Raw genomic sequence first — 26,654 nt, forward strand, 5'->3', positions numbered from 1 at the left:
CCAGTGCGTTTCCGAGTTGACCTGGGAGACAGGTAGTGTGGGGCTGAACGTGATTTACAGGGATATATGGGAGATGTTGAGGCAGGGCAGAAAGAAGATCCTGTTGATTCAACAAAAAATGTGCCGAGCAACGACTTTGTGCCAGGCAGCCGGGACTTGTGCTGTGCGCTAGACGTAGAAATACAAGGAAGACCCTGTCTCTGAGCTCAGGGAGCCCTCAAGGTCTTGGGCAAGAAAGACTCAAGCAGATGACTGCAGTATCATGTGATAAGAGACAGAGGAAGGTTCTCTCCTCTGATAGCTGGCTAGAGTGCTGACATAGGAAAAGAGGCTGCTTATTTTGTGGACCTCGCTGGGAAGTTCGGTTGCTGGAGGTGGGCACTTTCCAGGTCACCAGAAACACAGTTTGGAAGCCGATGGCCCAACCGTGATGTGTTCTGCCTCTGGAGGTCGTGTTTTCTCTCTCCGGTTATGAGTGACTGAGCTTTCTTATCAGCCTCCTCAGAAGGACTCAGGTGTTCCGGGGTGGAGAACACGTCTGAAGTCCCGGTGGGGATCCAGCCTGGATCTGAGGTCTGTGGGGAAGGATATGAAATCTGAAGGTATCCTTCTGGGTAGGTGCCCTCACATGCAAGATTGTCTCCACAGCTCTGACAGCACAACAGATCATTTCCCCTATTTAACATATGGGGGGGAACAAAAGAGAAGACGCCTACGAAAGTGAAATGCACACAAAGCTAGTAAAGGGTACAACGAGGCAGTCCCAGAACTGCGAGCATACAGATAGAGAGCCCACGGAGGAAGCTTACTGACTCCCTGAGATACTGAACAGCCAAGAGGTAGGAAGAGCTAGTGGGACGTGGACATGACCTCCGAGCCCCCTGTCTTTAAAGTGGCTCCATGCCAAGTCTCTGGGATTCTCTGAACATCCCCTTCCCTTTTGGAAGGTGTCACCTTCTGGAGCAGCCCCGCCCAGGGTTGGTTAGGAATGGATTATCCACACCCCCCGGGCTGAAGGGACGTTGTGGTGCTGAACTCAGGGAGTTGGGCAAGGACCTCAGAAGGAGTGAGCATTGAGCACTCCCTTGCTGGGCACATATTCACTCATGTCTCTCGGCTCTGGGCATGTGATCCCCTTGGGACAGAGGGAATGGGCAGAGGCTCCGAGAAGCAGCAGTGAGCAAGATGCAGAGCGGATGTACAAGTTCAATGTAACCACGCCAGGGCAGAGAAGCAGCCCTAACACTAGGAAGAGAAAGAACTTGTAAGTCGGACAGAACGGGAAGGAAGATGGCTTTGAGTTTTTTACAGACTTAGGAGGCTGAAATTTTCAGCTAGGAAAGAAATAGCCTTGGGGCACGTGGGTGGCTCAGTCCCTTAAGCATCCGACTTGGGCTCAGGTCTTGATCTCATGGTTCGTGAGTTCGAGCCCCGCGTCGGGCTCTGTGCTGACAGCTCAGAGTCTGGAGCCTGCTTCAGATTCTGTGTCTCCCTCTCTCTTTCTGCCCCTTCCCCTGCTCACGTGCTGTCTCTCTCTCTCAAAAATAAACATCAAAAAAATTTAATAAAATACAAAATGTTTTTAAGAAAGTAAGAGAAATAGGCTTAAGTCAGCCTTGAACTCCTTGCAATAGAAAAATCCCAGAAGGGCTGATGTTCTTTCTGTTGTCACTGCAGTTTTTGATGACGGAGAGAATGTATATTGCAACACTTTTGGCTAAAGAATCAAACGTTCTTTCCTTGTTTGGTTTTCTTTGCTCTGGAATTGCCTTTTTTTTTTTTTTTACAGAGGGAGTTTTCTTCTTTAAAAGAAAAAGAAGAAGATCACCATGAACGAGGAAGTATTATCATGTTTCTTCAGCCTTTCTCAGCTCACTGCTGGACTCCTGCCAGAATATCGGGAGTACCATTGTAGAGCTGTATGTCCGGGTCCAGGGCGCCTCTTTCTCCTCTGCTCCGATTTCCTGTTCATGGGGCTGTTTTGTGTGTTTGTTTGTTTCAACATGCAATTATCGGGCTTGCATCCTGCTAGGAGCAAAAGGGAAAAACATGCTTCAGGAACGGCCCCTGCCGTCTTGGTGCTCCCGGTCGAATAGGGAGGATCAAGAAGTGATCAGATACGTTCAACGTTCATTGCACTCTACCCCATGCCCAGAAACAGAGAGAGGAGGAAGGTGATATGGAACAGCACAGGGGCTAGCGAATAGCTCTGCTTCGGGGTCCATGGTGCTTTCAAAGATCTGGACATTGTCGAGTGAATTTATAGTAGGTCCTCTGAGCCGTTGGAGATAGGTGGCATTTTTAAAGACTATCTTTCCAAGCCATTTTAGGTTCATAGCAAAATGGGGTGGCAGGTGTAGAGATTTCCCATTTATCCCCGTCCACCCCCCACCTCCCGACGCACAGCCTCTCCCATCATCAGTATTGGCTCACCCGAGTGGTGTGTGTGTTACATCTGATGAATCTACATTGGCACATGACAGTCAACCCAAAGCCTGTAGTTTACCTTAGGGTTCACTGTCGTGATATTTATCATGGATTTGGATAAATGTAGAACGACACGTATCTGTCATTAAAGTATCATACAGAGGGGCGCCTGGGTGGCTCAGTCGGTTGAGCGTCCGACTTCAGCTCAGCTCACGATCTCGCGGTCCGTGAGTTCGAGCCCCGCGTCGGGCTCTGTGCTGACAGCTCTGAGCCTGGAGCCTGTTTCCCATTCTGTGTCTCCCTCTCTCTCTGCCCCTCCCCCGTTCATGCTCTGTCTCTGTCTCAAAAATAAAGAAACGTTAAAAAAAAAAAATAAAGTATCATACAGAGTATTTGCAGTGCTCTACAGAACCTCTCTGTGCTCTACCTGTTAACTGTTGATCCTCTCCCTGCACCCCGCTAACCCCTCCAACTGCTGGCATTGCCCCTCCTGCAACCACTCCATGGTTTTGCCTTTTCTAATACGTCACACAGTTGGAACCATACAGTATGGAGCCTTCACGGATGGACTCCTTTCACTTCATAATGTACATTTAGTGTCCGGCCATGTCTTCACGGCTTGCTAGCTCACTGCGTTTTAGCCCTGAATAATATCCCATGATCTGGATCACCAGTTTATTCGTCCATTCACCTAATAAAGGACATCTGGGTACCTTCCAAGTTTTGGCAGTTCTGAATAAAGCTGCTGTGAACTTCCACGGGCAGGCTTTTGTGTAGCATAAATTTTCGGCTCCTTCGGGCAGATACCAAGGAGCATGATGGTAAAGACCATTCATAATCATCTTTTGTGTGCCAGTCGCCAGCCTCAGCCCCTTCCAAACACTGTGTCAGTTACTCTTCGGTGAACACCTCTGCAGTTCGTATTCATAGACCCATTTGCAAATGCGCAAATGGAGGCTCAAAAGGTTATTTAACATGCATTGAGTAAGGGGCAGAGAGCTGGGTTTCTAACCCTAGCGTTTCTGGCTCCAAAGCCCTTACCATTAGACCTATAGTCAGGGTGCCTCAGTTTCTGGTTTACTCGCTTATTTTGGGTCCTGGATGACGGCTTTAAACTCACACACGGAGCTCTAGCACCCTGACTGGCAAATAAACGTTACTGGTGGCTCAGCCAGCTGCTGTTTCCTGTGTTTATAGCCCACATTGCAGGAAGGTGTTTTAAGAGTTGTTTTGAGTGTTGCGTCTGCTTCTCCTTGCGAAAGTGTGGATGCCGCTTCTGAGAGGGAGGTGACATGGGCTGCTCAGTGTTGGGTGGCCGTTCCCATTTGGTGGGAATTCGGAGAGGAATGCGTCTGTCCCCGGATGAGATCAGAGTCTTTGCTCTGTTTGGTCTGCAACCGTGTCGTCTCAAGAAGTCAATGGGCTGTGAGGTCAAAGTTCTAGAACATGCTTTGGGTAAGACGGTTTACATCTGCTTTGCCCATCTGTGCAATTAATTATCCAAAGTTTCAAGGAGCGCCTCTGACGAGCCGAGGACCATGTAGGTCCACGGGCCCCAGACAAACAGGATGCATTCCTGGCCCCTGTGAATCCCGGAGATTAGGAAAGGGACAGACAGATACAGAAGCGGTGGATAATCACCAAACAAGAAGGTATGACGCGCTGTGAGGCAGCCGGTTTCCTCCAAGCTTTCAGAGAAGCACCTTGAAACTTCAGGGTGTTGGGAGCTTTTTTGGAGGTTCTTAATTAGAGACAGTTAGCTAGTAAGATCTTACATTTGTTGTGATCCTACTATGTGTGTGTGTGTGTGTGTGTGTGTGTGTGTGTGTGTGTGTGTTTTACTCTCTTCTCCATCTTGAGGGGATTAGTAAGTAGTGTTTCCATTTTATAAATGCGAAAAGCCAGGCACAGCAATTAAAGGCTTTTTCCAGCTTGTAAGTGACTACTCCAACATCCCCACATTAGTCTGTCTTTGGAGCCTTTCCCTTTCTGCCTCCCCCTGAAGACCATTTGAAGATTTCATTTGAATGTTTCAAGATACCCACAGTCCAACATTCCTCTGCTGCTGAAATGTCTCGTTTCTCCTCCCTTAGCTCCCTTCTGTGTGTGTGTGTGTGTGTGTGTGTGTGTGTGTGTGTGTGTTTCCAGGTATCAGGTATCAGTGAGGCTTCTTGCTGCCTGTCTTTCCAGCCCCCTCTTCCTCTCCTTCCCCTTACCATTAGACCTATAGTCAGGGTGCCTCAGTTTCTGGTTTACTCGCTTATTTTGGGTCCTGGATGACGGCTTTAAACTCACACACGGAGCTCTAGCACCCTGACTGGCACCCTTTGTTGCACTCAGCTAGCTTTGCTCAGTTTCCCACAATTTTAACACCCCCCGCGCGGGCTCAAGTTCGTTAATGAATCAGTGAATCAACAAGTGCCTTTTTTCCTGGGTGCACTTTTCTCTCGAGTGAAATCATCCATGCCCTTTTCAAATATGCTGCCCTTTGAGAAAATTTCTCGGATCGCATTACTCATTTCCCACGTCTGCGTCCAGCTCTGTCCACTCCCATCTCGAAGCAGAGCGCACACTCGCGCCTCTGGCACGTACCTAAGTGTGCGCATGCGCACCTGCGTGTTGCCCCGGCACATTGGATGCGCCCCGTTCCATGCCTCTGTTGGGGCACTTGGCCCATCACGTCATCAGGGTTGGTTTACATCCATCTCGTAGACTAGACCGTGTCTCCTTGGAGTGATGGTGTCTTAGTTTCTCCTGTTTCCCTCGCACTTTGCGCGGTGCCCAGTCCCTAGCAAACGCTCCATACATTCATTCCTTTATTAAAATTTATTATTTCTGTGTCCCCCTACTGTGTGCTGGGGAGACGATGGCAAGCCAAGCTGCACTGGCCCCTGCTGCCTTCATGAGCTTAATAACGGTTCATTGGAGGAAACTGAAATTGATCAAATTAACCCATGAAGGAAGGCTGCGGTCATAGTCAGCTCAGGCTGCCCTGACAAAGTGCCACAGATTGGGCAGATTCAACCACAGTCAGTTATTTTCTCACAGTTGTGGGGGCTGGAGGTCCAAGATCAAGATCTGGGAGGGTGAGGGGGTCCGATGAGGGCCCTCCTCCCGGTTTGCACACCGCTCCCTTCTCACTGTGTCTTCACATGGCCTTTCTTAGGTGAGTCGTTCTTATAAGGACACAAATCCTAGCAGATCTGTGTTCCACCCTCATGCCCTTATCTAACCCCAGTTGCCTCGCAAAGTCCCCATTTTCAAATACCATCACGTGAGGGGGTTGGACTTCAACATATGCATTCTGGGGGGGACACCATTCAGTTCAGTCCACAGCAACCCTCCATGGCCGTCTGGAGAGAATAGCCCCGTGAATTTAAGGATGGGAATTTTAGGCCAGGTGGAGGAGGGGTGGGGAAGATGCCACATTCAGCAAGTGGGGTCATACTCAGGGTGGGGCGCGCTCCACACACTGTCCCTTCCCACCGCCCACCCCTCCTTCCCCAGGCCTCTTGATCAGCTGGCTGACAGGGGTCCCCACCCTTCTTTCCACTCTGGCTGCCCTCAGCCTACGTCTGGCTGGCTGATCCACATTCCTCTGGGTTCAGGTAACCGACCGGCAAGTAGAGGCCATAAGAAGTAAGAAGGGACATGCCTGAAGCCTCAGGTATTTGTTTCCCAGGCCTTCTCACTGAGCCCTTTGAGCACTTTGCATAAGTCCTGGCCACCCTCCCGCCCCGGGACGATGGACACCCCGCTCTGGGTGCCGAGCCTGCTGGTGCTGTTGCCAGGACCTGCTACCCAGAGTTCCAGAGATAGGTCTTCAGAAGCTGCTCCCTGGGCCCGGAAGTTCTCGGTACCCTACAGAGTGGCCAGCCACGGGAAGAGGCTGCCCTCCCCAAACACTCTAAGGGTTTCAGAGCACAGGCTTTATTTCTGTTAGGAATGCTATAAAACGAATTCCCCCATCGGTCACAACAGAACATATCCATTTCTGAGGTGTGGCTCGGGGGAAAGGAAAACACACACCCGGAACCCGAAGGTGTAGGCTGTGGTCCCAGCTCTTCACTTGATTTGCTAGGTGACCCTGGGCATTTCATTTGTCCCATTCCAAATAATGTACGTTATACCCCTGCATGCAGGAATAAGTGAAGTGACGTCTGCTTTAAGGACACAGGTCACGGGGCGTGTGATTCAGGCTGTGACGAGGGCCATGAAATACTAAGGGACCTCACTAAAGGGCCACTCAACTCAGCCTCAGGGAATCTGGAAAGGCTCCTTTCAAAACTTGAGTTGAAACATGAAGGACAAGAAGCTGGACAATTGGTCGTGTCCGGGGCAGGGGGGAGGGGTGGGGAGAGGAGAGAATGCTCCAGACGAAGAGACCAGTGTGTGCATTAGCACATGGATGAGCAAGCCCAGTGCATCAGGGAGCAGAAGGCACATGTGGGAGTGTGTGTTCAGGTATATGCATGAGATGCATGGTGCGGGGGGGGGGGGGGGGCAACGAAACCGTACAGACTGGCAAGAATCACATAGGAGTATGAAGTCCAGTGTTTATTTTGAAGGTTCTGGAAAGGCATCAAAGGACATTGAGCACGTTCGTGGCATAACCAGATTTTTCTGATAGAGCCTCGCCTTGCCACTCAAAGTGCGGTCCCCAGTCCAAGCTCTGGCAGCGCCCTGGGGCTTGTTAGAAATGCAGCGCCTGAGCTCTGCCCCACACCTACTAAATTAGAAGCTACGTTTTATTTTTTATTTATTTATTTTTTCCCTGTTTACTTTTTGAGAGAGGGACAGAGTGTGAGCTGGGGAGGGGCAGAGAGAGAGGGAGACCCAGAATCCAAAGCGGGCTCCAGGCTCTGAGCTGTCTGCACAGAGCCTGATGTGGGGCTCGAACTCACGGACCGCGAGATCATGACATGAGCTGAAGTCGGATGCTTAACTGACTGAGCCACCCGGGCGCCCCAGAAGCTATGTTTTAATAAGATCCCTAGGTCATCGTATGTACGTTAAAGCTGGAGACCTACTGGCCTATAGCAAGGGTCAGCAAATTGCTGATGAAGAATCATCTTCTTCATCAAGAATCTTCTTGATGAAGAATCAGAGAATAAATATTTTAGGTTCAACAGACCACATGGTCTCTGTGGCAACTACTTAACTTCGCCGTCGTCACACAGAAGCAGACAGATGATATGTAAACAAATGAGCTTGGCTGTGTTCTGATAAAAGTTTATGTATGGCTACTGAAACTTGAATTTCATGTTACTTTCACCTGTCACCCAATATTCTTCTTTCGAGTTTTTGTTTTCTTTCCCAATCATTTAAAAATGTAAGACTCATTCTTCGCTTGTGGGTTGTATATAAAAGTAGGTGGCAGGCTGGATTTGACCGTGAGCTGTAGTTGGCTGACCCCGATCTATAGGATTTGGACCCTCAGCTTTCACATGATACCTCCTGAACCTCATGCTTTATTGTGAAAACCCGGTGAGCTGGGAATGACATTCCAAACGCTTCTTTTCAGACAAGGAAATGGAGACCTAAGTGGGAAAATGACTTTCTCAACGTAATACAGCAACTTACTGGTTAAGACTCGAAAACAGGCTTGCTTGCTTCCAAGCAAATGCTCATTCCCTGCTCCGTGTATAACCGATTTGAAAGGGGATCTAGATCCTTCTCTCTCTCTCTTTTTTTTTTTTTTTCCATAACATAAGCAGAATAAACAATGCTTAAGAGGCGAATCACCTTTTTCTTCCTGATAAATTGCAAGCAGTTAGTTAAGGGCTTTTTAAATGTCAAAGCTGCTGTGTCAAAGCCAAATGCTATGAGCAGCCTGTCCCAGGAAAATGTATTCTGCAAAGCAAGACCCAAGGCTTTTCCACACCCAAAATATGACAGCGAAGCTTTTTGTTGTGTGTGTTTTTTTTTTAATTTAGCAAAATAAAACTTAGATTAGGTGCTACTCCATAAGAAATGAAGTTTGGCTAGAGATTATTTCATGTATACCTATTTGCTTTCATTTCAATCTTGTTCATTCATGGTAATTAATGGGTCATTCATTAGAGTAGTTATTTAAAAGCATAATAGAATGCACGAATCAAGTGTTCCACTTGTCTTCTTATACAAGACGGGAGCAAGCCTAAAGATTCTTATGGTAAAATCCAAGACATTGTAAAATTAAAAAAAAAAACAAAACAAACCATGGGGCGCCTGGGTGGCTCAGTCAGTTGAGTGTCTGACTTCGCGGTCTGTGAGTTCGAGCCCCGCGTCGGGCTCTGTGCTGACAGCTCGGAGCCTGGAGCCCGCTTCGGATTCTGTGTCTCCCTCTCTGTCTGCCCCTTCCCCGCTCGTGCTCTGTCTCTCTCTTTCTGCCAAAAATAAATAAACATTAAAAAAAATTAAAAAAAAAAAAAGCAATACATTCCACATCCGTAACCACACCCTCAGCTGTTACCCTTCTCTTTTCCCAGCCAGACTCCTCAGTCGAACAAACAGTCACTCACAAAGGGAGTGGAGTTTTTGCCTCCTGGTACGTCTTGGGCTTTGTGTTTGGATACAGATAGATACTGGTGAGATTCAGAACACAGGTCCTGGGAAACTCCAGCTGAATCCTCCACTCTGAAGCCACATGTGCAGGGAGGTCCTCTGGGGACACCTCTACACAGAGCAGGGCCCAGGAAAGTGAGGCTCTTGTCGCCCATTGTTTGGGTGTCCTGTTTCCTCTTGTTCTGCCCTGGCACAGACACAGCGCACCGTCCCGCTGGGGTAATGGGCCCGGGTTTAACATGTAACGCATGCACGCGCGTGTGCACACGTGCACACACGTGCGTCCCTCTTGCCAGCTTGATCCCGGCAGTTGGAAAAAAAATATGCTTGTACTCAGAAGCTGGGAGGAGCCTGGGAGGTTGCTGAGTGCTGCGGGGGACGAGGGCACAGAGAGACAGGCCGTCATCGGTTGCCATCACACAACCTCCGCTTGGTCAGGGCATCCGTGATGCTCTCTTCTGCTTGGGAAGCCTTGTGGGCTGAGTATGCAAGGCCGGTAGCAAGGCTGATTCATCACTGCCACCCGGGGTGGCCCAGCTGTCGGAACAGGAATGGCCCATCTTCCCGTCTCCGTCTTGCCTGCGCTGTCGAAAAAGCGAGCGGTTGTGAATCAGCTGCCCACATCGAGCCATGAGAGAGGCTCAAAGGGTAGTGGGGAGGCCAGCCGAGTGCGGATTCTCCTCCTGAGTAAGTACCCTGCTGACTCACTTTGAAGCCTTGAACAAATTGCTTTTCCGTAAATAATTAATTGCAACAGTTTTCACGTATTGAGCACTTGACCGTGTGGATGGTACAACGGAGCCACGGTTCGGACCCAAGCGTCCGACCCACCGCACCATGCTGCCTCTCGCCTCCCCGAATGAGGTCTCATCTTACCGTCACACCAGTTCTCTGATACGGATGGTAGCCATATTCCCATTTTACGGATGAGAACACGGAGGCGCTGAGAAGTTAACTGGCCCCGGTTGTGGGGCAAGGAGGGAATCCAAGACTTCTGACTCCAGATTCCGTGTTCTTTTCAGCCTGCCTTTCCTGAGAGCTTAGTTTACCATATTAGAAGAAATACTTCTGCTTCCCTCCATTGGCTCCCAGAAGCCGAGATACACATCTCTGTCTAACCAGGAGCTTCTCTGAGGAAGACGGTAATCAGGTCTCCAGGGGCTGGCTCTCCTCATTCTCTCCTGGCGAGGAAGAGCCCAGCTCTGACGGCCTACAGCCTGCCCCACCTGCCAGGAAGGGCTGGTACCCTGTGCAGCATTGTCATGGCAACCTGCTCCGTAGAATTCATCAGAGTCCCCTGGTAGTGTTCAAAGCGATTTTTAAGAAATTTAATGGAGGGGCGTCTGAGCGGCTCGGTCCTGACCGCCTTCAGCTTGGGTCATGATCTCGCGGTCCGTGGGTTCGAGCCCCGCACGGGGCTCTGTGCTGACAGCTCGGAGCCTGGAGCCCGCTTCAAATTCTGTGCCTCCCGCTCTCTCTCTCCCCTCCCCTGCTCGCTGTCTCTCTCTCTCTCTCTCAAAAATAAATAAACACTTAAAAAAAATGTTTTTGAATTTAATGGAAAATTTCCAACTTTTACAAGAGTGGTAAGAATAGTACAATGAAATCGAGCACTTCCTGCTTGGTCTGAATGTCCTCTACCGCACGCTCCTACACCCGTGTCTTTACCGTTCTCCAGTTATTTACATTAAATCCTAGACATCGTGCCATTTCATCTGTAAATATTCCTGTATGTATCTCTTTAAGGTTACAGCTCTTTTTAAAATATAACCACAGGGTCATTATCACACCTGAAAAACAAAGAATGATGTAATATCAAATATGTCATCAGCGATCACATATCTTCTGTTGACTTATAGTTGGTTTGCTTTTTTTTTTTTTCTATTTTATTTTTTTTTTTAATTTTTTTTTTTACGTTTATTTATTTTTGAGACAGAGAGAGACAGAGCGTGAACGGGGGAGGGTCACAGAGAGAAGGAGACACAGAATCGGAAACAGGCTCCAGGCTCTGAGCGGTCAGCACAGAGCCCGACGCGGGGCTCGAACCCACGGACCGTGAGATCGTGACCTGAGCCGAGGTCGGACTCTTAACCGACTGAGCCACCCAGGCGCCCCTGTTTTGCTTTTTTTAAGTAATTGTTTTGTGAGTAAACCAGGATTCAAATAAGGCCCATACTTAAAATGACAGATGTGTCTTTCAGTATGGCTTCTCTCTCTTCTTGCCCTTCTCTTACTTTTCACTTGTCATGTTTTGGTTGACAAAACTAGGTCGCGTGTCTGTAGCTTCCCATAGTTTGGATTATGCTGACGGCAGGCCCAGGATGTCAGTGGAACATCTTTCCCCTGGTAGTTCTTACAAATCGGTGGTTAGATCAAGTGGAAACTATTGATTGTTTTAAAAATTTTTTTTTAACGTTTATTTATTTTTGAGACAGAGAGAGACAGAGCACGAACAGGGGAGGGTCAGAGAGAGAGGGAGACACAGAATCTGAAACAGGCTCCAGGCTCTGAGCGGTCAGCACAGAGCCCAACGCGGGGCTCGAACCCACAGACCGTGAGATCGTGACCTGAGCCGAAGTCGGACACTTAACCGACTGAGCCACCCAGGCGCCCCTAATTGTTTTAAATTTCAGTATAATTAGCCTACAGTTATTGTTAATTTTGGGCATACAGCATAGTGATTCAACACTTCTGTACATTACTCAGTGCTCATCACGCTAAGGGAATTATCAGGTTTTCATGTAGATTTCATTGGGCTCAAAACCTCACCTGACCAGGAGCTCTTGGGAAGACACCAGATACAGCACAAGTCCTTCCAGGAGAAATGGGAAAGTCACCGAAGAATAAGGTAAGACGGGGGCGTTCGGATCGTTAAACCAACCGACAGAGGGCGTCCTGCGGTCCGTGTTCATGGCCTGCGCATCTACGAACAAGATTGACCGACGAGAAGCGATCTGGTGAATAAACATTTACTGGGTCCCTGCTGTGTGTCCTCCATGACAGTAGGCGTTGGGGACTCAAAATCAAATGGAGCAGAGCCCTGGCCGGGGACTCTTTGCCCTTAGTAAGGGACAAAGTCAGGGATGATGGTATATCACGTAAGTGCCGTGCGGAGTTGCAGACACCGGAGCTGTGGAGAAGGTGGCTATTGGTCTCACTGAGTGATGCAAAGCTTCCCCAAGGAGGCGACCTATTAAGAAGGAGGAGAGATGAACAATTTTCATTTTTTTGAAGTTTATTTATTTTTGAGAGAGAGAGCGAGCACGAGCAGGGGAGGGGCAGAGAGAAAGGGAGACAGAGAGAGAGAGAGAGAGAGAGAATCCCCAGCAGGCTCTGTGCTGTCAGCGCAGAGGCCAACGTGGGGCTCGAACCCCCCAACCCCAAGATCATGGCCTGAACTGAAACCACGAGTCAGACGCGTGCGTCACTGACCGAGCCACCCAGATGCCCCAAGATACGAACAAGTTGAGAACTGAAAACATTGGGCGCCGTTTCCTGCGTGTGGAAAAATGGACAGGAAGGCAAGTGATGCAGGCCTCGTGTTCCTTTTTTAAAGATTTCGACAAGGATTCCACACAGAGGCCAGCAATCCTCATTTGCCTGGAAAATCATTCGCCTGGATCGCTCATGCCTTAACTTTCCTGGCTCATCGACATCTCATCGTGCTGTGACCTTGCCCAGGATGTAAAGACACGTTCATGTGCCCCAGATCTGAAACCGCTCCTCCCGTCCCGGCGAGGGGAGGGATTCACGCTGAGTGTGCGGCCAGTGTTCCCGCAGCCTCAGAACAAGGAAATGGGGAAGGCTGAAAGCCCACTTGTGCACCACGGCGGGAGGATGACTCCTACTGATCTTGTTTCCTTGCTTGCTTCTTCTCTGCCTACTCTTCCGCCAGGATGCAGCTTCCTGAGAGCAAAGACCTTGACCGTCCCCCTCATCACCCTGATCCTGCTGTTTGCCGGAAGACTTTGCCAGAGCGCGTGTTCCAGAATATTGTACAGCTCGCCAATGTGTCTATCTTTGTCCGCTCCCTCCTCTTCTACCCCCGGGGTGGTCTTTCCCTCTGCACGTTTCCTCCTGTGAGTGCTCCGGCGTGTAGGAGGAAACGGATTTATTGAAAGCTGGCAGCGGAAGCCAGGCCAGCCCGGCGCCCGAGCTGGTGCGCTCACCCCAGTGCGACGCTGCCTCCAGACCCTCAGGCGCATCTCCTTTCTCTGCTGGTGGACAATAAAGGCCTACAAAAAGCAGGTTGCATCCCAAGCCACTCAGAAAAGCCCTCTGGGATTAAATCTGAACCCATCTTCAGCCTTAAGCGGCTTGGAGTTTTGAGGGGAGCACGATGTCTGGGGCTGGTTAAGCGCCCAGCAGAAAGGCCTGCCAGGTGACACCTGAATGGATCCGGGAGAAGCAGACTCTTTTTATCTCCATGAGGGCTGAGTCAGGTCAAGGCAGAGGGGAGAGCCCACGGAGGGAGAGTAGGTCGAAGACTGGCCCACCCGTGGCCTGGTGCAGAAACAGCGGGAGTCACGTCCGGTTCTGTGAGGAAGGCCGGGGCCCTGTGTCGGGGCTCAGGACTGGCGGCAGCTGTCGCTTTTCGCTTGAGCCTAGGGCTGCCGTGGACTGCTTTATAAGAAAGGTTGAAATGGTCTTAAAGGTTAGGCGAACGACTCGAAACCATATTTGGAGGCTGGATCTGTGTAGGGCGAGTGGGCCCTTGGCCGTGATGTGCAGGGAAAGAATGTGACCTTGAAGGAAAGGCCATCTGGGCACATGAATAGAGCTCGGGGTGGTGAACTTGAGGGGGAGAGCACAGAACAGAATATTCTGTCTCCTCTCGCCGTCCCCATTGGAATAACCAGCCCAGCCACTGACTTCCTCCTTTCCCTTAAATCCCCTTCCTTCCTCCCCCACCTCCACTCTCGCATGCCAGCAGATCTCAGACAAATCAACCAGTCTCTGAGTGAGCTCTCTTTTGTACTGAAACAAAGCTCTTTCCTATTTTTCTATACCTCCAGGGAGGTGAGGTACAATGAGTATGAAAAGTTGTAAGTTTACCGTAAGCCACACAAACGGTAGATGGTTTTGACAGCATCACCTTAGATGCTTTTGGAGGGTCTAACAAATAGGATAAGGGCAGGGGATCTCCAGGAATGCATCAAATGGCATTTTGCCACCTGTGGGACCCCGCCTCAGTCCCACGGGGCAGGGGTGGCTGATTGAATGCCTTGGCCCTTTGACCCAACCTCCTATTTGAGCTGGACCCCTCGTAACACCAGGTGCCAAGTTAGGGGGGGTGGGTTGCTACGCTCCCGCCAAGGAGGGAAGAGTTTAGAACTTGAGAATGGTGGAGAACAGGTGTGTGCTGGGAAAAGGACGCATGAGGAAAGGGCTGGGAGAGAGACATCAGGCCCCAGTTGTGTGTCCCCTGCCATTGCTGTGTTTTTCCCATGCTACCTTTATCCCTTTCGACGGCCCCTTGAAACCCACTCGACAGATGAGAAGGTTAACGATTTGCCCAGTATCCCTCGGCTGGTAAATGGGATCGAGATTCCAACTCGTGGCGGCCAGAAGCCAAGGCCCACGTTCTTTCCCCCACACCCCAGAGTCTGGCCGCACTTCCGTGACCGCTTTCCTGGTGCTCCCGGGACTCCAAGCTGAGAGAATTTGCCGAGTCGTGAAGCCAGCTGTGCCCTGTCTCCTCTCCCTATCCAGACACTGACGCCTCAACTTAAGTACTGCTGCTGCCCTTACTGATGATGATCGCAATAAAAACCACCGAGCAGAGACAGTGGTCATGAATTTTGTTTTGTTTTATTTGGTGGCTTCATTGTGGATTCTCTGCTGGACTCCTTTGGGCCATAGTGATCGGGGCCAACTGGTACATCAGGAGCCACACCCGTAGAGAGAGGACTGTTCATCTGCCTTAAACTCCCTTCTCAGTCCCTCACTCAGGCGCTCTATGCCTCAGGAATAAGACGAGTAGCTGAGGGGACCTCTTCCGTCTGATTGGGGCGATGACCTTTGTCTAAAACACCTTGTCTAGGATCCAGACACTAAGTGGGATGGGGATGGGCTCTTGCTTATATCTGATGGGCCTTGAAGAAGCCCCCCCGCCCCGGCCAATTTAAAAATTAATATATACATATTGCATACATTTGGGGAAATACAGAAAAATACCATATCACACATATTATATATAATTACCTATAAATTGTGGGGACTCTTACCTAGCGATCTGTTGTGGATATTTTTCTGTGCCGCTAAGTATTCTAATGCGATTCCTCGTGTGTTTCTAGTATGCCATTAGAGGCAAATACTCTGGAACCGGTTCCCTGTTTTTGGAAACCTGGGCCATTTGGTTGCACGCCACCTTTATTCTTTCCGACAGCCCCTTGAAACCCACGCAAATTTGTGCGTCCTGAATCGCAGAGTGAGATTAAGGGCCTCGGTCGCATCTTCCGTAAAACGGAGGTAATAATGTCCATTTCGCAGCACTGCCGTGTAGAATAATACAGGCAAGTACTTAGCATGGTGCCTTGCACACAGTTAGCTCTCCATAAACGATAGTTCTTATTACTAGCTTAGTATACATCTGATTATTTTCTCAAGTGCTAAAAAGGCAGAATGACACTCTCAAGGTTTATGAGGGCTCTGTGGTTTAATTGTGTTATCTCTCTAGAGGTCAGCGGGAAGAAGAACACGTAAAACAGGAAGCCGTTGGCACCTATCGCTTAAGCCCATCAGGTAGGGCGGCCGTCGACCCGCACATGGGGTCATGGCAGTCAGACGGCCACTGCCCCCGGCGTCCCTGGCTGAGACCCAGACTCCTGATCCACCGACAGTTTGCGTGGCCCGGCAGCTGCTTAGGTTTAAATACACGCCAGTGAGAGCCACGTCGAGCCCTGCCTCCCCCTGGAACTCATCCTCGTCCCCTTACTTCCCGTCTTTGTGCCTTAAGTGCAAGGAAGGGTGGCTGAGGGTGGGATGCCATCTCCCCAACATATCCGTCGCGGCTACTGCGAGAGGATTCGCCTGAGGGTGTGACCCCGTAGAGTGGGCCACACGTGTCGTCTTGCTGTGTATGATACACTACATAATAGCCTAGAGTTCCAGAGCCGAAAGGAAACTTCTTGATAATTGGGCCTGATCCCTTCACTTCTGGGAAAGGCTGCAGCCCAGAGCACTTAAGTGATTTGTTCAAGGTCATAAAACAAATGAGTGGCAAAGCCAGAACCAGACCCCAGGTCTTCCGGAGCCCTCCCCCCGGCCAGGATTACCACCCCCCCCCCCCCGGACCGTGCTTATTTCCAGCAAGAGAAAAGGAACCCAGGATTCGAGGTCACGGTTAACTTGTTGTCCAGATATACATATGCCTCTCTTTCCAAAACAAGTGTTTCTCCTGAGAGGCTCATCACTGGAAAAACAAAACCACATGGCTGTGTATTCTGCCGGGTGCCTGGGCCGGACCTTTCCTACAGAGAATCTGTTAACGTCATCAAGAAGCAGGAAAGAGGGGGCGCCTGGGTGGCTCGGTCGGTTGAGCGTCCGACTTCGGCTCAGGTCATGATCTCACAGTCCGTGAGTTCGAGCCCCGCGTCGGGCTCTGTGCTGACAGCTCAGAGCCTGGAGCCTGTTTCAGATTCTGTGTCTCCCTCTCTCTGTGACCCTCCCCCGTTCATGCTCTGTCTCTCTCTGTCTCAAAAATAAATAAAAACGCTTAAAAAAAAAATTAAAAAAAAAAAAAGAAGCAGGAAAGAGCTTTTATGAGGTGGCTCTAATTTTTTTATCTCCACCCCCCCCCCCCCCCCGCCAAATTTCGTACCATGTTTGAAGCTAGTTTTTGTGAGATAAAGTCACCGTGTTCTGGACAAGAAAACGTGTGCAGCCAAGCAGCATTTCTCAAACCGGAGGAAACCAGCCTTTGTTACCTCACACGTTCTTGACACAGGACCGTGGGTGAAGAAAGACCAGCCTCTTTCTGTTGCTCAGAGAATGCAGTTGTTAAAAACAGGACTAAGACTCTTCCTCCCCCTGGGGTACGGCTGGACTCCCACCTCGCTCCTCCGTCAAGCTGAAGTTTAAACATCTTTATTTAAAGAGTGTTTTCGGCGTTATTTCAAAGACGCCAGAGTGCCTCGCTCGCTCCTTGCAGTAGCCCTTGCCATTTGCAAGAGAAGCCCTAAATGTCAACTTGTGGGTTACTTTACAAATGAAGAAAAGAGACACCTTTGGAATCAATGAAAAGGCCGCCTTGAGGGGCCTTCTGCTGCGGAAGCCTGGAAGCCCGATGGCCGTTTTGTGGCAAAGCCGTGTGCCGTGGGCAGGGCCTGCCAGGTGACCCGGATTGCACTCGCAAAGGGCACACTCAGCGCTACCTGCAGCAGGCTCAGGTCTGTCTGCTCAGGATTTGGCTCCTGACCTTGAAGGAGGGCAGTAGGCCAGACAGAATCAGGTCCTAGACTGGGCCAGGCTGGTAGTTAAGATCGCTGGAGTTTTTCCGGCCTGGGTCCATTCCTTGGCCCTGTCACTTAGGTGACCAGGGTCAAGTGACTTAATCTCCCTAACCCCGGAGTTCCTCCTCGCCTGCAAATTTGCATCAACAGACGTACGCCCCTTGCAAGGTTATGGGGATAGTTAAGGGAGAGACTGCTGATAAGGCACGTGGCAAATAGGACATCTATAATGTCAGCAATAAATGTAGTATTGTTATGCTCTTACTGACTGTGACTTTAGGGAGTTTTAGAACTGATCAGAGGAGAGAGGTGAATAGAAAACTATTTTCCTAGTAGATATTTCATACCTTCAAAAGCTATTTAGTGATTACTGGCTGTATGCCAGGCACTCTCTAGGCCTTGGGGACACAAAAACAAGAAGGTGACACAGCGTGGCAAATCATACGGAAACAGAATTGCACTGACTGGGGGGTGAATCCTACAGTAAAAGGGATGTAAGGCGGGGGACTGTGGGGACAAGGGGCAAAGGGATGTCACCGCTGGCTTGGGGAACGGGGCTCCTGAGAGCAGGAACATGGAAGTGTGCGTATTGTTGAAGACATTCTAGGCAAAGACATAGTCTGCAAGAGCCTCAGAGAAGGGGAGGGCAGAGATTGGTGCAGAGCTTATGGGGAAATAGTCCGAGATGCTTCAACACCAGAGACAGAAGACATTTCCTCGCCTCAGGCGGTTTAGAGACTGATAGGAAGAGAAAGATAAGCATTTGGTGATTATCATGTGATAATTCCAATAAGCAAGGGACCCTAGAGTGGGCATACTGAAAAAAATCTTCTTTAATGTTTATTTATTTTTGAGAGAGACAGAGGATGTGTATGTGAGCTGGGGAGGGGCAGAGAGAGAGAGAGAAACACACAGAATCTGAAGCAGGCTCCAGGCTCTGAGCTGTCAGCACAGGCCCCGACGCGGGGCTCGAACCCGCGTGAGATCATGACCCGCGCCAAAGTCGGACGCTTAACCGACTGAGCCACCCAGGCGCCCCTGAGGAAAAGATTTCTATCCTCAACCCAAAGTGGTAAGGAAAAGCCAGGAAGGGGTGATGAGACAGCCGAAGACTGGAAGAGTAGAGAGTTAATCAGTTGGTGGAGAGTGGGGGAGAAGGAAAAACATTCCATAAAGGGCACAAAATGGAAAAGGACATGGAGGTTTGTGAGTGGGTGCGGGTCACTTGGGGACAAAATAAGCCAATAGGTATGGCGGGAATAAAGGAAGCTAAAATGCACGCACTGATTCATTTCACAAATATGTGTGCAATGCCCACAGTGTTCCCTGCACAGCGCCCTGGGCCCTGCGGGTGCAATGGCCGACACCCAGTCCCAAAGTAGATTAGGAAACACAGATGGCCTGTGTGGACCACGGGGTCTGATTTGGGTGATATGCAGACATAACATGAAAAAGCAACGAATCACACGGTGAACAATGATTCCTTTTCGGAATCTGATTACAAGGCTGGTGGGAGGGAGAGGGTCACTGCTCAGAACAGGTCAATCTAATAACTTGTTCGTCTTTCTCACAGGGAGCTCCGGGCCTGAGGCTCAGAGCACTGTCAGCCCAGAGTGTTTAACTGGAATTTTGTAAAATTATTGTGTTTCCTGGTTTCTGGGGTTTTTGCTTTTTTTTTTCTTTAGTTACTGGATATTTTCTGTTTATGGCGAGTGGTGCTTGTTTTCTATTCATGGAGGTCATAGGGAATTTTCTTTAAGATGTGGTTGAGTTGAAGTAAATGAGTTATTTTATTAATTTTTTTTTAATGTTTGTTTATTTTTGTGAGAGAGAGAGAGAGAGAGAGGGACAGAGAGACAGAGTGTGAGCGGGGAAGGGGCAGAGAGAGAGAGAGAGGGAGACCCAGAATCCGAAGCCGGCTCCAGGCTCTGAGCCGTCAGCACAGAGCCCGACGCGGGGCTCGAACTCATGAACTGTGAGACCATGACCCGAGTCGAAGTCAGACACTTAACCGACTGAGCCACCCAGGCGCCCCAGTAAATGAGTTATTTGGGGAGAAAAATACCTTACTACAGTAGAGTGCCGATGCAGATCTGGCAAAAACTAACACGCTGATATGGAAATGGCAGAAGCCTGGCAGAAGCCATTGTCAGCACGGGGAAGGAAGAGCCGTGAAAATTTTCTTGGATGTCAAAGCTAAGTGTGCCATATTGGTTTTGAGGTCCCAACTCCTGGCATAGAGCTTGGCCCTTTGCATGGGCTCAATTTGGGGTATCCCAAGGCATGCCTTTCACACCTAGTCTGCACTAAAACAGAAAAGTTGCATTCATTCCTTCCACTCAGGTCATCTCTCAGTTGCGTAGATGCTTGGAAGGAGCTGGAAGCTCTGATACTCTCTGCCAGGAGCCTGCAGAGGGATAGGGGTTCCTGAACCTAGGGCCAGCAGGCCAGAGAGCACGTGCACCCCGGTCGACCTGTGCAAACGTGTCGAGTCTTCTCTACCTGTGGTGATGACACCTGGGGACTGTCTCCTTGGATCCTATGGTAGGCACTCCATGGTTCTCAGAGAGAGGACACCCAGAGACGGTGGGTGCTGATAAGTGTCTGATGCTGTTGCCATTTCAGTAGCTCGAAGAGACCTTGTGGTTTCTTTCTTTTTCTTTTAAAAAGATCTTTTTTTTCACTACTCATAAGCGTTTATGCATGTCATGTTTTATGCATTATGGTCCTCTCCGCCCTTGGGTATGTCGTTTGGACTGTGCACTGTGTCTCTCTCCCTGGAGGTCCCATGATGCTCAGGAAAGAGAGAAAAAAAAAACTGCCTTGTAGCACTTTAGCCCCAGTTCATCGGTACCCGCATCCCAGCCACATCAAACAGGGCTTACAAAGAAGCTTTCAAGCCGAGGGGAGAAAGAAAAAGGAAAGGTAGCAAGGTTCAGTCTCTGTAACTGAAATAAAGTTCATTACACGACCGACCGTTCAGAACCTATAAAAAATGCTTCGCTGTGTATATAAAAAAACGAATACAACGAAGTCTTCAAAGACATCGATTAAAGCTTCCCATAGTATAGAGCTTTGGGGAAGTTAATGAACAGAGACGTTGAGCTTATGCTGATGACCGGTTTTTAATTCCTCAGTTTTAAGCAGGTAGGATTTTAACCTTAATGATGATTTCTGCAGGGCATTATGCCACTACACATATACTTTAAAAGACAGCTCAGGGGCACCTGGGTGGCGCAGTCGGTTAAGCGTCCGACTTCAGCCAGGTCACGATCTCGCGGTCCGTGAGTTCGAGCCCCGCGTCAGGCTCTGGGCTGATGGCTCGGAGCCTGGAGCCTGTTTCCGATTCTGTGTCTCCCTCTCTCTCTGCCCCTCCCCCGTTCATGCTCTGTCTCTCTCTGTCCCAAAAATAAATAAAAAATGTTGAAAAAAAAAAAATTAAAAAAAAAAAAAAAGACAGCTCAAGGCAGGGGGGGTGGGGCGCCGGGTGGCTCAGTCAGTTAAGCATCCGACTTCGGCTCAGGTCATGATCTCACCGTTCGTGGGTTCGAGCCCCGCATCGGGCTCTGTGCTGACAGCTCGGGGACTGGGAGCCTGCTTCAGATTCTGTCTCTCCCTCTCTCTCTCTCTCTCTCTCTCTCTCCCCCCCCCTCTCTCTCTCTAAAAATAAATAAACATTTAAAAAATTTAAAAAACACAGCTAAAGGCAAAAACGAGTGCACTGCCTGTGCGTCTGGACTGCTGCCCCCTTTCCTTGGGCCATGGTTCACCCCACAGCTGTATCAGGGCAGCACTGCAGGTGACCACATGGCCTCTGGCTCTCATCTGTGCAGAATGCGCAGAAAGCAGCCCGGCACTAGGGAAGGCCCGTGGCTGTTGACAGACAGACGGTTCTGCTTATCTTGTTTTCACATCAGTTGCAACACGATGTGTGTTGAGAACAAGCGTGGGTGGGGGTTCCTCCTGCCCTGCCCTGTGCTAGCTGTTAAAATAAGAGCGTGGTTGATCGTATTGTTTTTCAAGTACAGATCAGGCCACCAGTAATTGGTAATTCCAGCGGGTCACTGGAGAGATGTGTGGATGGCAAAGAAAAACCCAGCTCAGCTCTTTTGGGGAATACCTCCACCATCTACACAATAGTCATTCCATTTTGGAGATTAGGGTTCGCTTGAAGTGCCGTTGGACTGCTAAGGGGCACTAGGTTACAGCTCTCAAAACATTTAAGCTTCAATGTCAAACTCAGATAGTTTTTCAAATCGATCATCAGGAATCATTGCATGCAACTGACCACTAGTATGTCAATTGCACTTCTCAGTCCACAAAGCACTTTTACACAGGATTATTCCCGCCTAGGAGATGAAGCACAGAAATATTAAGAAAATTTTAACCACGGTCCTCTGTGGTAGAGCTCGTCACCGAGTTGGGTAGAAATCAAACCCCTGTCCACCGCCTCCCGGTTGTGGGTCCTTTTTCCTCCACGATGCCGCCCCACACTTGTTGCCATTTTCTTGTCCAAATTGAACCATCCAGTTGTGGCCACAGCATAGAGCACTTCAGTGCCTTGATAATTGAGGACGAGGGAGGGCAGGGTAGCCATGCAAGATCATTGGGAATTGACTCAACGTATTGCACCATCGGTAGAGGAGTTTACAGCAACTTAGAGGTAGAATTAAGAGACTAGTAGTTACTGAGCAAGCAGCTCCCGTTCTGTGAGCTTCGTGAACCTGTCACTGTACAAGAGAGTATATTTAAATACCTCCTCCCTTAATCCTCCAGCCTCCACCAGCTTCTGGAGACATGGTCTCTCATCCCTATCTGACAAATGAGAGCACCAGAGCCTAGACACAAAGAAACTTGCCCAAAGGTACGTAACAAGCAAGCGGTTGGAGCCTGAATTGGAGCCCCGGGGTTTTGTCTGATTCCAAAGCCAGCCCAGTCCAACCCCCACACGCTACTGATGAGGAAACCAGAGTGGTCGAGCCACGGCTATGGTCTCACGGCAACGGCGGAGCTCCGTCTCCTCCACATGATCCCGACCCTCTTCCCAGCCCACCTGGCAGACCTCATCTCCGAGGGTTGGGATTCCCCTGTGTCCCACCAGATGAGAAGTTGTCGGCATTGCAGATGACCTCCCCTCCCCCGACCCGTGCCCCGGGAGTCATGAGAGCTTTTGCTACAGTTCACACCAGCCATTAATTTCTTTCTTTCTTTCTTTCTTTCTTTCTTTCTTTCTTTCTTTCTTTCTTTCTTTCTTTCTTTCTTTCTTTCTTTTTTACCTCTTGTTGCTCTCCACCTTCCAGAATGTCCCATGCCCCTCACCTAGGCTCTGACAAAAGTTGTTCCCAAGTAACCCCATCTGACTACTGGATTTGTACATTTTCTCCCTAACTTGCAGCGCGGGATGAGAGTACAGAAGACAGGATAGCATAGAGCTAACATAGAGACAAATGGATGCACCAGCCCAGAGTCAGTGTTAGGAAGGCACCAGCCTTGAGGATACCAGACACGAAGCCCTGGGGCACCATGGGCGCCATGTTGTGGAGGCTCCCATGCCGCTGCATAGGCCAGAACGTAAAGTTGACCTCCCGCCCGTAGAGCTCCCACAGTCCTCCGTCGTCTGCTCTTGTTACACCTGGCCTTTGGAAATACCCCACCCCTTTGGAAATCTCCTCGCTTCCGTGCTGTCATTGACGTTCATCTTAACCCAAAGTTGCGCGTATAAATGCACACCACGTACCGGGATTGGTTCGCGGTCTCTTGGTCCTGGGCGAGGGAGGTGGAGGGATTGCTGGGAAGGGAACTGGTTATCTATCAGGTGCCCGCGCTACAGAAGCTATTTCCTGTAATCCTCACAGCACCGTGAGCTGGGTTTTCGTCCCACTTAACGGAGGGGAAGACCGAGGAGCTCACAGTGGTAGGTAATTTGCTCAACGTCTCCCAGCTAACGTTTCCCAGCCAGCGGCAGAGCCAGGATCAGGATCCCCGCTTTCTCTCCAGGGCACGTACTCTTTCCACTTCGCCACGCATCAGATGTAGCCTGAGAGCCCGCCTCCAGCATCTAAGGGGGGGAAACAATACGACCTCCTGATCTCGAAGAACTCGCACCTCAAAAGAGCACGCACGTGGGGCCACAGACTTGGGGTCGAACCTTGGCCCGGCCCGGCCCTCACCGTGTGGGCTTAGCACGTCCTTCGGTCTCTCTGCGCTCGATCTCTTCCGGGAACGACCTGTAAGTGATTATCCAGGATTATGGCGCGAGATCCTTCAGTGTTCTGTGATCGCTGAAGTTCTCTGGGAATGGTATGATTTCCTTCGAAAACTCAGGGAATCGACAGTGGTACCCACAGGCCGGTGGTGGAGCCAGTCAGGACCTCTATTCACCTGGCCCCGTTTGGTGGGCAGGTGTGTGGTGTGAGGACCCAGGTGTGGGGATGAGAGGGAGCCCAGCACGTGAGCCCGGAAGGCCAGGAGAAGAAGCCAGAGAAGCCACCGTCCCCTCAGGAAGCAGCCCTGCCTCTTGCGTGAGGAAGAGGTCAGTCCCTGCCGATTCGGTGGCAGACCCAGAAGTTCTTCTCCACAGACCTGGTTTGAGACCCGAGTCCTCAAGACTTGGAACGAAGTGTGAAGTCCCCACTGCTGGGTGGCTGATGTCAGACCGGGAACGTCGTCTCCTCCTCGGTTGGGGCCCTGACCAGAGCTGCAGGTGGTGAGTGCCTTTTTTTTCTGTCAACGCTTCACCAACTTGAGGGTTTTTTGTTAAACTTTTCCACTTGAGTGTCCACTTAGCATTTTTTCTCATTTGATTTTTTTTTTTCAACTTAGAGGGTTTTTTTCAATGGGTTCATCTCACCCGCCCTCGTGTTTTACTTCTGGTCTTGACGTTGGCAGTTCGGGAGGTAGTCTGGAAGCATATTGCCGACCCGGGAGGGAAAACCTCGCCTGCGGTTAAGGGCACACTTGCTCCCGGATGATGAACTTTGTGCCATGGGGGCAAGCCCGGGGAGATTCGGGTCTCAGTCTGTATGCGCTCAGAGCTCGGAAGATGCCGTGTCCCGCATTTTAAAACAGACCCATCTTGTTGCATCACAAAAAGGCACATTCGGGCCGTGGCTGATTATTTCTGTTTTATATTAACAATTAATTCCCAGCCCCCAACATTCTAATCCTGTCTGGCCCAGGGGCCTGTACTAATTTGCAAGGTCGTGTGATTCAGCTCCATCTGCTTTGAATTTCTTGGCTTCTTTGTCCGAGGGCATTCGCAAATCTGGTTGTTGGGGGATTGCAAGGAAACAGAAAGACTGGGAAATGTTCTTTGGTCTTTTTATCGTGTGCCGTGGCCTGAAGTCGCCCCCAGAGTAACGAACACGAGGTGCAAAAAGTAAAACCGTTCCAGTGTAAAAGGCAGTGGGAGGAATTCTATAGCGTGGAAATAATAAAATGAAGTCTTGGCAAGTTCCGCCGGTCGCCTGATGGGGATGGGAGCCTTTGCGAGCTGCTTTTTGGGTAACACTCACAGTTTCCGACATCTGTGGGCTTTGCACGAGAAGCGTGTTCTTCCTTTTGACACTCATCTCGAGGCCCTGAGCCACGCGGAGGGGAGAGGTTTATGCAAAGGCACGGGGGTGCATCTATATGGTGCATCCATGGCACTTTGGCACCCGCTCTCCAGCCCGGTGCTTCTCATGAGAAACTAAGGTGTGTTCAGGGTAGAAGGGATGGAGGGTGGAGAATAGGACCAGTTCTTTCCTTTTGACTTTCCCCTGGAGGTGTCCCCGCCCCCATCTCAAAACCTTCCCTGGCAGCTTTTGCCCACAGCGAACCGTCTCCCCTGAAATCGTGTATGTTTCGAACCCCCAGGGCATATATTGGCCTCCCTTACGAGGCCCTGTGCTGCCACTCAGCGGCTTCCTTTTTTTTTTTTTAATTTTTTTTAATGTTTATTTATTTTAGAGAGAGAGAGAGACAGAGCATGAGCAGGGGAGGGGCAGAGAGAGAGAGAGAGACAGAATCTGAAGCAGGCTTCAGCCCCCAAGCTGTCAGCACAGAGCCGGACGTGGGGCTCGAACTCACGAGCCCTGAGCTCAAGTTGGATGCTTAACCAACTGAGCCACCCAGGCGCCCCGACAGCGTTCCATTTTTAACCTTGATGCCCAGGGGAGACTACAGTCTCCGTGAGGGCAGAAGCAGTGTCTCCCCTTGTTCTAACACGTAGCTGGCAACTACTCGAGTGTCTGAACAGAGGCATCAGCAAACACCGGTGTGAGAAGTGGTACTTGTTCCTTAGAAAATGGAATTACTCGCCTTAATAATGAATCCAAGTCTGACATATTTGTGTTCAAGGCAACGTGTCATCCAAGACACTAATGACCTCAGCATGGAGAGGGATGTAAGAGTCGAGAATAAAGATCTGTTGGAAGTATGTAAGGGAAGGCAGAGAATATCATCACAGAAAATAAAATCTAGGGCTTGACCTCCAAAAGGCATGAAGGCTCCTTGCCTTCATCATTCAGATTAGAGACTTCAGAGAAACCCAAATTGCAAAAGATTCTAGAAACCAAAGATGTGTTTGGGGTTTTGGGGAAGAGATAAAACATTAAGCAGGAAGAAGAGCCATCAGATTTTAACTCTGGAAAGATGTATATTCACCTTATAGTGTGTGTGTGTGTGTGTGTGTGTGTGTGTGTGTGTGTGTGTGTAAGAGAGAGAGAGAGAGAAAACACGAGCAGGGGAGGGGAAGGGGCAGAGAGAGAGGGAGACACAGAAACTGAAGCAGACTCCAGGCTCTGAACTGGTAGCACAGAGCCCGACGCGGGGCTCGAACCCACGAACCGCGAGATCATGACCTGAGCCAAAGTCGGATGCCCAACCGACTGAGCCACCCAGGCACCCCTCTTTGGACCGTATTGATGCAATTAAATGAAGGTGGGGAATTGCTGTAAAACTTACCGTTAATCCTGATTTTGCATTCATTCATCATTCATCTGTTCATTTATTCACTCATTCTTTAAAAACATCACATACTCCCTGGAGATGGGTGCTGTGTCTGGTTCATTGCTGAAATATCTTCTTCATCCTCCTTTTCCTGAGTGTGGCCCGGAGCAGGTGCCCACCTACAAGATGTGGAACTGGATCGGTTGCAGATACGCCACATCCTCCTTTGAAATTCCTTCTTTCTACTTTTCAAAACCACTATCAGTCAAATGATGCTTATCCTCTTGAAAAATGCAG

The 26,654-nt window shown here is 49.9% G+C and overlaps 1 protein-coding gene across 5 annotated transcripts in view; it reads left to right on the forward strand.

Moving 5' to 3' along the window:
• The window catches only part of UBASH3B (ubiquitin associated and SH3 domain containing B), a 145,968-nt gene that overhangs the window by 16,092 nt on the left and 103,222 nt on the right, over positions 1-26,654 (forward strand). The gene's annotated exons all lie outside the window — the stretch shown is intronic.

The sequence above is a fragment of the Neofelis nebulosa genome, chromosome 10 (assembly GCF_028018385.1).
Source record: "Neofelis nebulosa isolate mNeoNeb1 chromosome 10, mNeoNeb1.pri, whole genome shotgun sequence".
NCBI classification, from domain to species: domain Eukaryota; kingdom Metazoa; phylum Chordata; class Mammalia; order Carnivora; family Felidae; genus Neofelis; species Neofelis nebulosa.